Source organism: Schistocerca americana, chromosome 5 (assembly GCF_021461395.2).
Source record: "Schistocerca americana isolate TAMUIC-IGC-003095 chromosome 5, iqSchAmer2.1, whole genome shotgun sequence".
Lineage (NCBI taxonomy): Eukaryota > Metazoa > Arthropoda > Insecta > Orthoptera > Acrididae > Schistocerca > Schistocerca americana.
This window is the reverse complement of record NC_060123.1, coordinates 338,298,905-338,315,413: the sequence shown is the minus strand read 5'-3', so window position 1 is coordinate 338,315,413 and position 16,509 is coordinate 338,298,905.

Below are 16,509 nucleotides of genomic sequence, written 5' to 3'. Positions count from 1 at the left end.
TACGCACTGGCAATACCACATTTTCTTTCTTATTTCAAGGCTTTGATCAACACGTGGCCATCGCACTGAATATGAATGGCGCACACATTATAAATTCTGGATATCATGACAACATACAATTCGAAGGAAAAGGCCACCAATCTTTTTCTTTTCACCATCTCTTTTTATTCCGATACATTCTGTAACCTAAACATACAAATTCAATAACCTACAACAATAACACATGAGAAATTTCGCCCAGTGGACATGGCTTTACATCGGTGATTCTCTATCTTATGGTCTCGTAATTATTTAACGCTACAGTGCACTTTCTGGATAGGATGGTGGATCTTTTTCTATATCTCACACTTCGACTCTCACACCCATCATCACGAAAATTTCCTCCAGACCGAGTGGTATAAAAAGGAACATGCATAACCCACTGCCTCTGGAACTATCTTGTTACTCTCCCATGCCAACCACACATACTTACATTTCATGAAATACATCACACTGGCAACATACAATACAAAGAATAGTCACAACGTTATAATTACATCACTTTCAGCTTTCCCACTTCAATTAGTATTTATCCCAGTTTCACATGACACTGCCCCACTTCGTAACTTTTCTTTCCTACTATGAACTCTAGAGGATACATGCACGTCTTCCTGTGCAATGCAAGCCAAGTGGCGTTGCTGGATAGACGGCTGACTCACCTTGCTTGCTATTCATCGCACACGCGAGTCCTCAACTGATACCTTGGACGAGTACTTCTCTTTATCCTTTGTCTCATACACAGATTGAGACTCACACAGTACTCACCACGTGGAAGTACTCGTCTCTAATTTCAAGTCCTGCACACGCCATTTCTTAAGTAGTTCAACTTATAGTACACACGCTAGTAATTCAGCTTAACTTAAACACTCGGAAGTATTTCAACTTATTGCTACACGTGGTTTCATTGTGACCGTTGGTCACTTCCGAAGATTACTACGATCCCCTTCATATTACCTGCCTGACATTTAATTCTCCCCACAAAAGTTCCTGAAATAGAGAAATTATTATTTCAAACTACTCTTAAGTATTTCACATGCATACCATGTCTCCACTCTTTTGTCTTTACGGAACAGACCTAAGACAGGTCTTACCAACATTAGATCCAGTGGCAGAATGCTGAAACATGGCCGTTCTTCAGGTCATCTCGCACCTCTGTCGAGGTGGGGGAAGACCATGCTACCGTATTGGTCAGCCACATTTCAGGCGCTCAAAGCTCTGGTAAGTTTCATCTCTTTGGTTCCATCAAAGGTGACCAAAGGATCGTCTCAAAGATGATCATATATTCACATTCACTATCTGCGGTTAGCAGACGACCATACATTCATTCATTTCACAGATCTCACCAAACTGGATGTAGGGATTTATTTTGTGGGAGTGCACATGTGATCAGTTAAATAAATAAATTGTCATTCTTCCCCACACTGGTATCTGGCTTCGCTGTATTAATTGAAATTGAGTTATTATTAGAAAAAATATGTTGTACTGACAAGAATAACGAAGAATGTTGTACCTATTTTCAGTGTCGGGCGGTACTGTACCCTTTCACCACCGGCTGCCTAAGCAGAAAAAAATGGCACGGTACTATCCTTGCAATCTGATTGGCTGAGATTTGTCAAATCGTGATGTAGGGTCAACGTCTCACTTTCAAAAGCCCTAGAGGTCTTTTGCAGTTCCCAGGCAATTGGTTTTGAATAACACAAATATAATTTATTCACAGGACCGCAATATACGTTGCATAATATATGACAGTTTGAAAGTGTCCCACTGTGATAATATTTTTGTAACAACTGTTTCAATTGAAAGCCATCGCGCCGGCTGCTGTGGCCGAGCGTTTCTAGGCGCTTTCGTCCGGATCCGTGCTCCTTTCGCAGGTTCGAAACCTGCCTTGGGCATGGATGTGTATGATGTCCTTAGGTTAGTTAGGTTTAAGTAGTTCAAAGTCTAAGGGACTGATGATCTCAGATGTTAAGTCCCATAGTGTTTAGAGTCATTTGAACATTTGAAAGCCATCGGGTCTCACGCACAGCTCGAGTTTTCATAGGTTCCTTCCCCTCATTTAACGTTTTATGAATTTCCCTGTACACTGTTGGCGAAAACCTGTTGAATCAGTTGTAGGTTTCTCGAGCGAGAAAGTCGATATTTCTTGGTAGTGTCTCTTGTGTTGCATGACAGATGGCTAACCGCAATGAACGACGAACACAAAGCATCATAATCAGGTGTGATAAGTTTAAATCTCGTTTCAGCCTCTCATATGAACCATTGTTATTCATGAGTTTACAGACGCATTGTCTACCCCGACCACAATCATATTTTCTGGGTCAAGTTTATCACACCCCAACAAAGCTTTTATTGAATTAATAATGGCTTCAGCTGTTCCAAATTTTAATTTCACCATACCCAAGGACATCTACACTTTTTTTGCATAGAGATGCTGAAATAGCTTATACAATCGCCAATTAATTTTGTAATGTACCTGTTGATTCATCCAAACTTAAACTGAATCCATTTACACTAATATCTTGACGCAGCATTTCCGAAAAGTGTGGAGCTAACAAGTTTGCAACAATTCTCTGCATTTAGTTTTATGTAACTGCAGTTCCCTCGCACATTTGCTGTCTGAAAATTGTTTTCTATATAATTCTGACAAGTGATCACACAAAAGAAATGAGCTGTGGTCAACAATGAACATGCAGATTCCTGCTTCAGATAATTTATTGGCATTTGTTTTAGTCTTTCTTTTAAACAGAAGCTTCCGTTGTCGAGAGCTTTCGAACGGACCCGATAATTTGCTGTGTTTCTGTGTTTTAATATTCTTTTTAATGTCTGTTAATATTACATTAATTTCGCACTTGCAGTAAGTACACTAAGCTCTTGTAGTACCATTTTCAACAAAACGTAACCACCCTTTAAATTGAGGATATGACTCCCAAATCTGTCCGTAATGTTTTTCGTATTTGAGATTTGGTCCCATTGCGAAACACCAGGGAAATGTATTATTTTGCACACGGACACAATTGGTATCAAACACTGAAGTGAACGTAATTCAACTCAACACTGCAAGCAAACTGTGTAACAGTGCACTGCATTCTGCGAGACTCGTTGTTGTAACTTGTTTACTTGTTTTGGACTCTAGATTAGAACTAGGGAGTTCACAGCGCATGTTGTTCTTCTTCATAGGTGGTGCAATACAGGAAAAAATCAAGTTCATTTATTCAGCAAAGCTCTTACTGATTACTGTTAGTATGTAAGACGAGTGTTAGCTTCAGGAATTCGCTGAAATAAGGCTTACTCACATGGTGCTTAAAAAAGTTATTAGGAAGGCAAAAAGTATGTGGTATGCAGATAGAATAGCTAAGTCTCCGGATAAAATTAAAACCATATGATCAATAGTAAAGGAAGTGGCTGGTTTGCAGAGACAGGTCGAGGATATAGAATCAGTGTGTAGTGGGAATATCCGTGTTACTGATAAGTCGCATATATGTACAGTATTTAATAATCACTTTCTGAATATAGCAGGCGAACTAGATAGAAACCTAATCCCAACAGGGAATCATATAGCGCTCGTAGAAAAAAGTGTTCCGAGACTGTTACCTGAAATGATCCTCCGTGATACTGACAAGAGGGAGACTGAGTTAATAATTAAATCACTAAAGACCAAGAACTCTCGTGGATATGACGGGGTATCTAGCAGAATACTGAAGTATTGTTCTATGTGTAGTAGCCCAGTACTTAGCCATATCTGTAACTTTTCCTTTAGGAGTGGTCGTTTTCCTGACCGATTAAAGTACTCGGTAGTGAAGCCACTTTACATAAAGGGAGACAGGGATAATGTTGACAATTATAGACCTATTTCTATGCCATCGGTGTTTGCTAAAGTTATCGAGAGGGTTGTATATACAAGGTTACTGGGGCATTTAAATTCACATAATTTGCTGTCAAATGTACAGTTTGGTTTTAGAAATGGTTTAACAACCGAAAATGCTATATTCTCTTTTCTCTGTGAGGTTTTGGACGGATTAAATAAAAGGTTGCAAACTCTAGGTGTTTTCTTTGATTTAACGAAGGCTTTTGACTGTGTTGACCACAAAATATTACTGCAGAAGTTGGACCATTATGGAGTAAGGGGAGTAGCTTGCAATTGGTTCGCCTCTTACTTTAAGAGCAGAAAGCAGAAGGTAATTCTCCGCTATATGGAGAGTGGTAGTGGTGTTCAGTTCCAACGGGGCACTGTTAAGTGCGGCGTTCCCCAAGGGTCGGTGCTGGGGCCACTACCGTTTCTTACTTATATAAATGATATGCCTTCTAGTATTACAGGTGATATAAAAATATTTCTGTTTGCTGATGACAACAGCTTGGTAGTGAAGGATCTTGTGTGTAATACTGAAACAGTATCAAATAATGCAGTTCATGAAATAAGTTCGTGGCTTGTGGAAAATAATTTGATGCTAAATCACTGTAACACTCAGTCTTTACAATTTCTAACTCACAATTCAACAAGAACCGATATTTTGATCAGACAGAATGGGCATATTATAAGCGAGACGGAACAGTTCAAGTTCCTAGGCGTTCGGATAGATAGTAAGCTTTTGGGGAAAGCCCATGTTCAGGATCTTGTTCAGAGACTAAATGCTGCTTTATTTACCAATAGAACAGTATCTGAAACAAGTGACAGTTCAACACGAAAAGTAAATCTACTTCGCATATTTTCATACACTTATGTCATATGGTATTATTTTTTGGGGTAATTCTTCTGATTCGAAAAGGGTATTTTTGGCTCAAAAACGGGCTGTTCGAGCTATGTGTGGTGTAAGTTCGAGAACCTCTTGTCGGCCCCTGTTCAATAGTCTGGGAATTCTGACATTGCCCTCACAGTATATATTTTCTTTAATGTCGTTTGTTGTTAGCAGTATTAGCTTATTCCCAAGAGTTAGCAGCTATCACTCAGTTAATACTAGGCAGAAATTAAATCTGCATGTGGAATGCACTTCCTTGACTCTTGTGCAGAAAGGAGTGCAATATTCTGCTGCATCCATTTTCAATAAGCTACCACAAGAACTCAAAAATCTTAGCAGTAGCCCAAACACTTTAAAGTCTAAACTGAAGAGTTTCCTCATGGCTCACTCCTTCTATTTTGTCGAGGAGCTCCTGGAAGAGCTGAAAAATTAAGCAAATTCCAGTGTTACATTGTTGATTTTCTTTATTTAAACTTACGAATTGTCGCCTGAATATGTTACTTATATTTCATGTTATCTGTTTCTGCTATCGTGTTATAATTTCGTACATTGACTCGTTCCATGACCATGGAGACTTCTCCTTAATTTGGTCCCACGGAACAATAAATAAAAAAAAATAAATAAATAAAACCTGCGACCGTAGCAGGAGCGCGGTTCCAGACTGAAGCGCCTAGGACCACTCGGCCACAGCGGCCGGCAAACCCACTTTACAGCTTGCAACATTACATACATCCCACGCTGTGTTTTTCTTCTGTCCGCAATCGGAGCCGAATTGTATTGACTATGTCTTAAGTTGTGCCCGGACTCTCGTCCCGAAGAAACGTCTTGCTAAGACCTCGTTCGTAAGCTCGACGAGCATTTTGACACACAGAGTTACGCAGCTGCAGCGAGATTGAAATACTTCAGTCTTAATAAGCAGCCAGTCTTTAAAACGTTGGATTGCCGAACTTAAAGGGCTAACAAGGCAGTGCAGGTTCAAGTATTCTTGTGGAGTGATTTACTGTGATGTTAGGTTATATGAAGCAAACTCGCAAAATGTGTCAGATGCGGGTATTGGCTATTCTAAAACTACCAGATCTGGATCAGAGAACAGTTTTGCCGCTATTGTAGAATATCAAAGTATAGGGGACACAATTGAAGTTAATTCCATAGTGTTTCGGGACTGCAGCCAGATGACGTCGACTTCTTGCGACGATATTTCGGCTGACAACGAATGAGTAGGAGAGAATTTGTAGATGAATATCTGGAGACGGAATGGAGGAAGAGTGGAGAGGGATGTAGTATTGAACCAAGGCCAAGGAAGTGACTGGACAGAATTGGAGGGGAAGGGAGCAATGATGAGGAGTGGATGGGTGTTAGGGTCCTCCTAGATCGCGTGGTCGTGTAAGGGAAGGCTATTAAAATATGGCGGTTATGGACGTGTAGCATTGGGAAAATGTGGTGGTAGAGGTGCAGCTGACTACCGGGATGAGTGAGCAGTGGGGAAATAGGGAGTGGGTAGCGTCGAGCTTACGATTATTCGGAGATGTTCAAGATGAAAGAGAGAGTAGACTGGGAATTTGATAAGTTGGTAGAGGATGCGGTTTGGGGGGGGGGGGGGGGGGGAGGAAGCCGATCCGAAAGGCTAGGCGGAGTGCATGGCGTTCGAGGATCTGTAGGGCATGATAAAAGGAGGGAGGAGCACAAGTCCATGCCACATTGGCCTAGCAGGGGATGGGTCGGATGAGGGTTTTATAGGTATGGAGGATTGGACTGTGGAAGGGTGCAATCCCCATCGCCGGTCGGTTAGTAGTTTAGTAATTTTAGTCTGTTATGTGTTTTCTGTTGAATGGTTAGTAGACGAGGCTTCATGGTAGCCGCCGATCGAGTGTTAGTCCGAGGTATTTTCATGTGTTAGTTAACTGGATAGGACAGTCGTAAATGGTTAGGTAAGAGTCGTGGCAACGGAAGCTGCGGTGGTTCAGCTTATAATTATGAGGTTGGTAGTTCACATCGTTAACTTTATAGACGCACGTGCAAGCCAGCTATTACATGAGCGACCTCCGTCGAGTTTCGTGCCCTCCTCGAATATTGCTCCATCTAGTGCATGTAGGCGCATGTGTAACTGTGATACTACGTGCACTTTCGCTGTTGGAATGAGGGTTCACGGAGTTAAATTTCAGATTTCAAATTAATAAAATTAACTGTCGCTAGAAGTGTCATTCGTCACAAAACGTCATATTAAAGAAATCACAACTGATGCTGATTTTGACTCTTCCTCTATTTCTGGTGGTGGTGGTAAGGTCATAGGTTACTAGGCATCGGTTCCTTAAACTAACTTACGCTAAGGACAACACACACACCCATGTCCGAGGGATGTCTCGAACCTCCGACGGGAAGAGCCGCGCGAACCGTGGCAAGACGCCTTAGATCGGGCGGGTATCCCGCGTGGCCTCTATTTCTCTTGTTCATGGTGCACATGGCGCTCGGTCTAAGGCGAATGTAAAAGCTAATAAAAACAGAGCTCAGATTACCTGTAAATGTGAAGGTAAATCTTTTCAGACCCATATGTACGTAGTCTATTCTAGAGTAATGTGAGGAAATTTTGTCAGTGTTTTTGTATCGTAATTTAGAGTGTTACCAGTGCGGCAAGAAAGTCATATACAGACTGTACGTCTACAATATTGCAATTCATAGCCCAAGTCTAACACGAGGCTACAGTGCAAATCTCAGCAATTGTATATTATTGAGTCCAGATAAATAAGGCTGGCACCTACTCAGGCAGGCTTTTTTTTTTTCATGGAAGACTTCAGCTATTGTCGACTGATAGAAGAACAAACTTTTAGTCCAGTTATGGATGCCTCAAAAGCCGACCGCGGTGGCCGTGCGGTTCTAGGCGCTTCAGTCCGGAACCGCGGGTCTGCTACGGTCGCAGGTTCGAATCCTGCCTCGGGTATGGATGTGTGTGATGTCCTTAGGTTAGTTAGGTTTAAGTAGTTCTAAATTCTAGGGGACTGATGACCTAAGATGTTAAGTCCCATAGTGCTCAGAGCCATTTGAACCATTTTTGAAACCTCAAAAGACAATAAAGTTTCTATTAGAGCTGGGTGCATCTGTTTACCTGATCAGTAAAGACACCTAAGGGGTAGCCCATGGCTACAGATGCCTAATTCTGTTTTGTCTTCATGTAACAAACATGAAATACCAGTACTTATGCCGTTTGACAGTAAATTTTCGTGACTTTACAAAACTTGTTTCATTTCATGTACTATGTTCCAGAAACTATGCAAACATATTTGTTTGGCTGGTTGAGCCTCCGCATACAAGACAGTCTGTTACATCAGTGTCACAGTGTCTCACACTAAAAAAGCGTCACAATTTTTTTGTTCGAGTCCTGTTCCCCACGTTATACACGAGCAGGGCGCTCAGGAACTGCAATGATGGAAAGACGATGGCGTAATACAACCTGTTTCTCGAGTCAGTGGGATTTCAAAGCCACACTGAACCCACGAAATATGGTGAATTCATTGCGGCTCCCATCACTGTAGAAATTAACGGACAGATTAGTACAAGGCAGGTTATTTTCCAAGACTGATTTACAGAAGGCATATTTAAAGTTACCACCTGCTCAACATTTGGCAAATTTAGAAATATTCTTTGAAGTTCGTTCTGCCGCTGGCTTAAAGTGTTACAGGGACAAGCGCTCCTTCGTACATGAAGAACTTGAAAATTTATGACATGTTACGGATGCACAGAGTATTCATCTTGCTCATTAGCACTTGTCTGCGATTACAGATCTGCCAGCGCACTGTAACATTAAGGAGCTCCAGGTTGTCAGAAAAGTGTTTCTTTTGTGTGGCCCCAAGAATGTCTTGACACAAGTCAGTAGTTAAAGGACAGAGCGTTGAGTCGCCGTTGTGTGATACGTTTTGATCCAGCTGAGCCTGTTGTCTTAGCTATAGGTGCATCTTTTTATGGGACAGGAGCTGTGATCTCCTATGGAATTCACCCATCTGATCGACCCATTACTTCTATCTCAAAACATCTCAACAAAGTGCGGTGCAATTACTGCCACCTTGAAAAAGAGGCTATCGTCGTTGTCTATGATGTAACAGAGTTCCAAGAATATGTGTAGAGTCCACAGTTCTATTTTTTTTTTTTTTTTACAGATAATCGGCTTTCAACAGCTTTGTTCAGTCCTTCCAAGCCTGTCCCGCAGTGGACAGCCCAAAGAGTGCAATGTTGGATCGTGTTATTGCCTAATTATCAAAAGGAGTTGTTGTATAGGTCCATTGCACAACATTTGAACGCTGACTTATTGTCTTGATTACCGGTCGATACAGAAGAAGTGTTCGGTTCATCTAAGGAATAATGCTATCAAATTGATACACAGAATTTTGAACATCTTCAAATCCTCTTTACTTTCAGCGTATTGTTGGAACAACTGCTTCGATCTCAGCTCTTCAGATAGTTTTGCAATATGCACACCATGGGTGGCCGTGCACGTTAGACAGAAATTTCCCACCCAGTGCTGCGTAGCTAATTTTCACCCCGTCATGTGCTGTCCACGTGGTCAAGTAATCTGCTGTTGCATGCACACGATGATGATGCATGAGTTGTCATTCCTCATTCCCTCCAGGGGAAGTTTGGTCATTATTGCACCAAGGTCACTGGAGCGTAATTCGAACACAGCAGTTCGCTCACCATCATTGTACTTGGCAGGGTCTAGACGGCCAGACTCAACAAACGACCTCTCGTCGCAAGGTGTGTGCAGACCATCAGCTCGCTGCGACGGAATGTTCTTGTGAGTGGGTATTCCACCCGGGCCGTCGCAACGCATCCATATTGATTTCCCGGGTCCATTCTGAAGCGGTTGTTGGTTGTAGATGCATATAGTAAATTTCGTTTTGTTATCCCCATGACGTTCACCGCAACCGCTAGTACTGTATCGGCTTTGTCTTTTATTTTTTGTCGCAATGTTTTCGTGAGGTCCTTATCTCGGTCACCAGACCGCAATTCACGTCAGCTGATTTTTAACAGTTTTGTGCCAACAACGGCATATAACAAGTAACTACCGCCCCTTCTCACCCTCAGTCTAAGTGAAGCTGAACAGTTCGTTCGAACGTTCAAAACTCACATTGAGAAACTTCATTCCTCTCACACATGGGAGCAAGCGTTAAAGATTTTTCTTTACTCCTGTCGCTCCTTGGCATGTGCCCGCCAGAATTATTTCACGGTGGTTTCATTTTCTGCGTCTGTCGCGGAAACAATTAGTTCCGTCGGGTGAGACAATGTTTCACCTTCAGGAGGAAGTCGTCATTAAAGTTTGTGGCAAGAAACAGCTTTGGGAGCATGATGTCATTACATGGGTGTGAAAGGTCTCTGTTGGATTCCTTTCATGTTAATTTCTTAAATCTGTTGTCATTTGCGGCATAAATTCTTCTTCTAAAATTTACTGTGGCGTTTCTGACTAACTGGGAGGAGACTGAGTAGTGGAACGTGTTACTTTCACACATAAACAAGAACGATCTGTCACACTACTACACTTTAAAACACAGTTTATATGTAATTCATGTCACACAGTCTCATACGGAACCTACATCCGCTTTCTTTTATATACTGTATATGATAAGATACTGTCATCCCCCTTCCCTTCTGTGTGAGAGGATGAATGAGCAAATGTATTTCTAGTTGCATGCTTGAGGGTAGCAGACAAGCCTGTCTGCTAGAGAACAGTAGGACCAACGTCGGAACAGGTAGCTATGCTTTCTAAAAGCAAAGAGGTTTCTATCCTTAGTATGGTCCTGTCAGTCCGTTGTCATGTTGGTATAGGAAGCTGCCCCTCTGGCCATTTCCGTTTGTATTTGTGAGCCACCCCTCAGGAAGGGACCAGTCAGTCTGTCCGTGGCGAGCGTCTGAAGTGGTAAGATCTCCGGCTAAGCGCGTGTCTGCTAAGTCCGTAGGACAATGGATTTCTTAAGTTCAGCCTAACTGAAAATTTAATCACCTTTATTTCAGGCTTAGCTCTAAAATATCTAAAGTTATCTTAAATTGCAACGCAGTGTAATTCGCGTGTGAAGTTCAGAATATCTTCCGGTAGTTGCTTTGTCACTACTTTGTGAGTAAAGTGGAACCACGTGTTGATCAGTAACTCTAACTAAGATCATCAATCTTAAATGCGAATGTGCGTGAGATTATAACGTCTCGTCTTGACAATATGTTTCAATATAGCAAATTTTCTTTATGTTCAACCCTCGTGGGGTGTACTTTGTGAGACCAGGACCACGTGCTTATACAGTCGTTTGACCCATCAGGTTAATAGTAAGACGATAGTAACCAGTTCGAGGTTTTTCTTTAGTAAATCGCGTTTCGATATAATTTATTTTAATTATCAAAATTATTGTGGGGTTACACTCTTTGCGTAAACCAAGTTGACCACGTGAAGCATGTGGTGTAAGCTTCAAATAGCCCTCAGCTATTCTTTTCGGGAAGATTTCACAGAGAGTTAGTATGAATTTAGTATACCAGTGTGTGGTAATTACACGACGGACAGGATTGTGCTACGAATGTAACTTCTTTGGGTGAAAATTGAATCGGTTGGTTGTGGTTAATTTTCTCTTGCAAATGTTTCAACGTTCTTTGTGTGTTATTTTATGAATGCAGTGTTGTATGCAGTCTCCCAATCTTGGCCCCATATTTGATGTGTTCCATAAGATTACAAACTCACATTTTCACAATCCTAAATAAGGCACCAGCTTAGTTATGAATCAACTTTAATATGCTGAAATTTCAATGATCAATGTTAAAATATATTTCCAAATATAAACTGATTTATTTCTTTTTATTTAAATTCTCTTTTATATATATATATATATATATATATATATATATATATATATATATATATATATATATATCACCGGTTGTCGTATGACTATTAAAAGATTATAATTAATGTTAGTCTGGTTGGGAATTTGGTAAGCTAGACTGGATACCTGGTGAAACAGTTGCTCAGTAATGCGAGGTTAACTTCCCCAGACAGCTCACAGCTTTTAATCCGCTTTTATCGTCTATCACCACTGCTTACATAGAAAATTAAACCAACAACATTACAGGTGTTAGGTCGTTCATCTCATAACGTTCAAGGTTCTTGCTGGCTTCATCGGCGTCACCAGAATCAGCTGCAGAGCTCTTACGTCGGCGATTCAACCGCAAAATTTTTGCCCACACACCCAATATGCGCCTGGGGTCTGCAACACCAGTCTTCGCCGCCTCTCTGCCGGTCACAGACTGCGCCAACAAGCGTGCTGCCAATGGAGATCGACGTCGCGCCACCGCCGCCGCCGCAACAGCCGATATCCGAGGATACGACGCCCCCGAACAGCCAGCGCGATGTCCCTAGAGTTCTACTTGCAGTCAACCCGATCACAACGTTTAAGTCACGGGATGCTGGCGTGGACACTGTGGCCAGTTCGTCGGTTGGTGTTACCGGTCACTCGCAAGGTGGATATCGGGGTGTGGACGGGGAGCTACTATCGCTCGCCTTTACACTCCGTGTCTCCTCATCTACGTCTGCATTTAGGCCTACCCTCCACCCCTTACCGCCGTCGTCATGTGGCACAACACTACATGACGACAGCGTTGAGGTTTGAAGGGGACGAATGTGATGTCTCACGGAAAAGTTGGTACCTCACTACGGCACCAGCAGTAAAGACAGTCGCTGCCAAACGCAGCAACGATTCGAAAATATCGGCATAGACACACCGCCTAGTGTTTCCTTACGCCACCACAGCCGGAAAATGACGAGTATATTCGAGCACAGTACCGCTCAGCCCTTTCGCTGTGTAATCAACGATCAATTGTAATCAACACTTACGACGACTGTATCGTCGTAGTACATATCTGGATTCGTGGGAATAGACCAGTGATTCTGAACTTATTGTTAGTTAAAGACTGTTGTACTCTGATGTGATATTATCATTCTGTAATGAAGTGCTAAATGTTACAAATGTCAGCAAAAACATAAATTTCATGTCATCTGTGTGGACAATACTTCTTTCCAAAGTTAAGCATTTACCATGTTCAAGTTTTAATAAATTACTAACAATTTGTATATGTGTGTGGTTTAGTATGTGTTCTATCTCCTCTTGATCTAGACTTGCTACTCTACGCGACACTTTTGGGTAAAAAACAGATTGTAACGTGTCTACTTTCACCACAAAGACCCATATATAGCAAAAAATTGTTTCTGTCCATCTCATTTTACGGTGACCCTTTCTTTAAGAAGGAAAAACAAAGACGAAAGATTCTTTAAGAAAATGAAAAAGACTGTACAGAACTAAAAGAGAAATGCCTGCTACGCAAACTGGCCACTGTGAAGGCTTTCGTAAAACCTCCCTTCCATCCCTACACTCGTGCTCGGCTGCAATATCTATTTCTGACAATCTAGTCTGTTGCTATGTAATGTAGTACAATAATTAAAACCCAATGTATCACCGGTACATATATTTTTATTATGATTACAGATTTACGTGACTCGTGTTGGCTAAAAGTCGATCAGACTCTTTTCATTTGGCACTGTCGGTGTTTGGCACATTGCCGTCCGTGTCTGCGTGCGCCGGCATTCGTGTCTGTAGTCTCGTCAGTTTCAATGCCTGCACCACTCATTCGCGCCCTCCTATTTCGTTGTCTATAGCGCCTAACGTCCCTATACAAATTACAGAAAATGTGTGAGACTGTATTTGGTCTATTATTTGAACATTTCCGTTGTACTATGTCTCTGCGTTATATAAGTTATCTCGAGTTTGTCCAGGATGTATCACGTCTCCATATAGTCTGGTTTGTTCATGGGATCCAATCTCCCCGATACGTACAACTATTCCTTCCGGACTGTACTTACTCATGCCTGAAATTGACTAAAATTAAAATAGTGAAGAAGTAGGACCGCCAAAATAGAACTGACCTAAAAAGATTTTTGAGAATATCATCACAGCTTAATCGAAACAGTAAGTAGGTCACCAATCGATGGCGTCTTCTGCAAAGAGAAGAGCTCTTGTTATCTAACTTGTGTAACTTATTTCAGGTCAGTCTCCTAAAAATTTTAAAGCCCGTTTCAGCGTGGATCTCCCTTTTTTATGTTGGTCGATTGTGAACATTTGCACATGTGCGTGTGCTACTTTAGGAATGGTGGATTCTGTGAAGGGTACGATCCAACTGCTTCTGAAGATGATACAGGTCTTGGCGGTGCAAATATGTATTTAGTCTAATTAAAATAATCAACTTCTCAGTTTCTTACGTTCTATCGCATTAAAATATTTAAATGTTGTAAACCAAAAGCTGAGTCACATGGCCACATTGAACAGCCGCGCCGAGCGAGACAACTTACTGATTAAGAAACTGACTTGAGCTAGGAAGGATTACGGATGAATATTCAGTCAAGCTGTGACGGTTCCCATTACAACGCAGCGGATGTCTTGCCCATTTTATTGCAAATAATACTAAATTTGGTCCTGAATTATAAAGTCGTCGTAGTAAAAAACGAGAGTGAAACGTGCTCGTTGTTAAAGAGCAAGAAAGGAATATTGTAATACTATGTACTTTTTTTTCCCATTTCGTTTCGGCCTGCTATGGACCACGAAGATTTTTATCTCTTCCCTGATTGTGTTTTCCTCTTTTGCCAGTGGATTTTCATTTTGGCTGACTGTGCTTCTTTTCTCTGTTTTGACCATTTGCGGGCAGGACGTGGAACTGGCGTAGTAAGCGAAATAAGGTTTTCAGTAATTTTGACTTTATGTTACTTTAAATCCGTCTTGATTGCAAATTTTTTTTATTATTCATATGACCGGTTTCGGTTCATTCAGAACCATCTTCTGAATGAACCGAAACCGGTCATATGAATAATAAAAAAAATTTGCAATCAAGACGGATTTAAAGTAACATAAAATCACTGATTGCTGTTATCCCATAAGACATTATGTCTGTTTTTGCAAAATTTTGACTTTCTTCTGAAAACTTCTCGATCCTGAATGCCATCAAATGGAATTTCAACTTCCTGTAAATCCTTTTTTAACTTGGCTTGCCCATTTTGAATACGACTTTGTTTTTGAAATTGATGAATGTATGCGATGAGTAAGTCTTTGCGGGTTCATTCTTTCCAGATGACCGAAAAGCATCATTCTCCGCTTCCTCATACTGGTAACAGTGCCTTCTGTGTGTTCGTATAATTCACAGTTGTGTCTTCGGCGGAATTCTCCGTTTTCTTTGATACTGACAAGGATTTTCCTTTTTACCGGTCTTTTATTTCAAGTTTTCGTAGTGGTCCTTTCTTCGTCATGTTTAAACATTCTAATGCATGCAAAGCTGACAGTCTAATTACGGTGTTATAATGACAAAGTTTAAGGTTTAAAGACAGGTTTTTGCTTTTGCATAAGTCTTTGCACAGATAAAGCACATTCTATTCTAGAACACCTACTTTCTACAGCTGCATTTTCTGAACCGTCAGGTGTAATTATTTCTCCAAGATATTTAAATTTCTTTGACTGCTTGATTTTCTCTTGTTGTATTTCAATATGAGGAGGAGCGTGTTTGATGTTTGTGATGAATTCAGTTTTGTTAAATGCTATTTTTAGGCCAGTCTTAGCAGCAATTTATTGCAGGCTGGACACTTGACCCTTAGCTTCGTCAATACTATTTGCAATGAGTGCCAGATCATCAGCAAAAGCCAAACAGTTTCCACTGAGGCCATTTTCTTTGTGCCCAGTTTGAATACCATAACCCGTCGGTACGATTGTTTTCCACTTTGTGACTATCTCTTCCAGGACACAGTTGAAAAGCAATGGAGAGAGCAGGTCACCTTGTCTCACCCCATTTCAAATGGTTCTGATAGTTCGTTTCTGAACTTGACCTTTGACACTGTGTTATTTAAAATGGGCCGTGCGGTTCTAGGCGCTTCAGTCTGGAACCGCGTCACCGCTGCGGTCGCAGGTTCGAACCCTGTCTCGGGCATGGATGTGTGTGCTGTCCTTAGGTTAGTTAGGTTTAGTTAGTTCTAAGTTGTAGGCGACTGATGACCTCGGAAGTTAAGTCGCATAGTGCTCAGAGCCATTTGAACCCATTTAAAGTGGCGCTTATCAGATTGATTGTTTTCCTATCTAGACCAAATTCAGGAAGGGTGTTCTTTATTGTTTCTCGATCAGTTGAGTCATACGCTTTTTGAAAGTCGATTTCAAGTTATGGATCTGCTCTGCACAGGATCTTGATGTCCATAAACCAGCTTGATATTAGCCCAATTGTTGATCTAAGACTGATTCAGCTCTGTTTAACAACAGTCTGGAAAAGATCTTGTACGTCGTTGGTAGGAAAGAGATTCCTCGGTAATTATTCAGATCACTCTTATCGCCTTTTTTATGAAGTGGGTGAATAATTGCTACGGTCCAATCTGTGTAAATATTAAACGTAATATGCAACAGCCATCGATATTGACCAAGTGTAAATCTTATAATTTGCTTTTATTAATGCTATTGCTAATCATGTTAACAATAAGTTCTGTCAAACAATTATTGGCGTACTATCGAATACAAACGGCTGAAGATGACATGAATATTAGTGAAAATCAAATTTGAGATTTAATGAGCTACAGAGTCGTGTTGGTTCGTGTTTGGCCTGGGCTCACAATCAACTTGCGGCTTTTCGTTGTATAAGCATTTTGATACCTGAGACGGGCAACAAGGACTTTAAAGTCGTGTCGCATTCGCAGCGA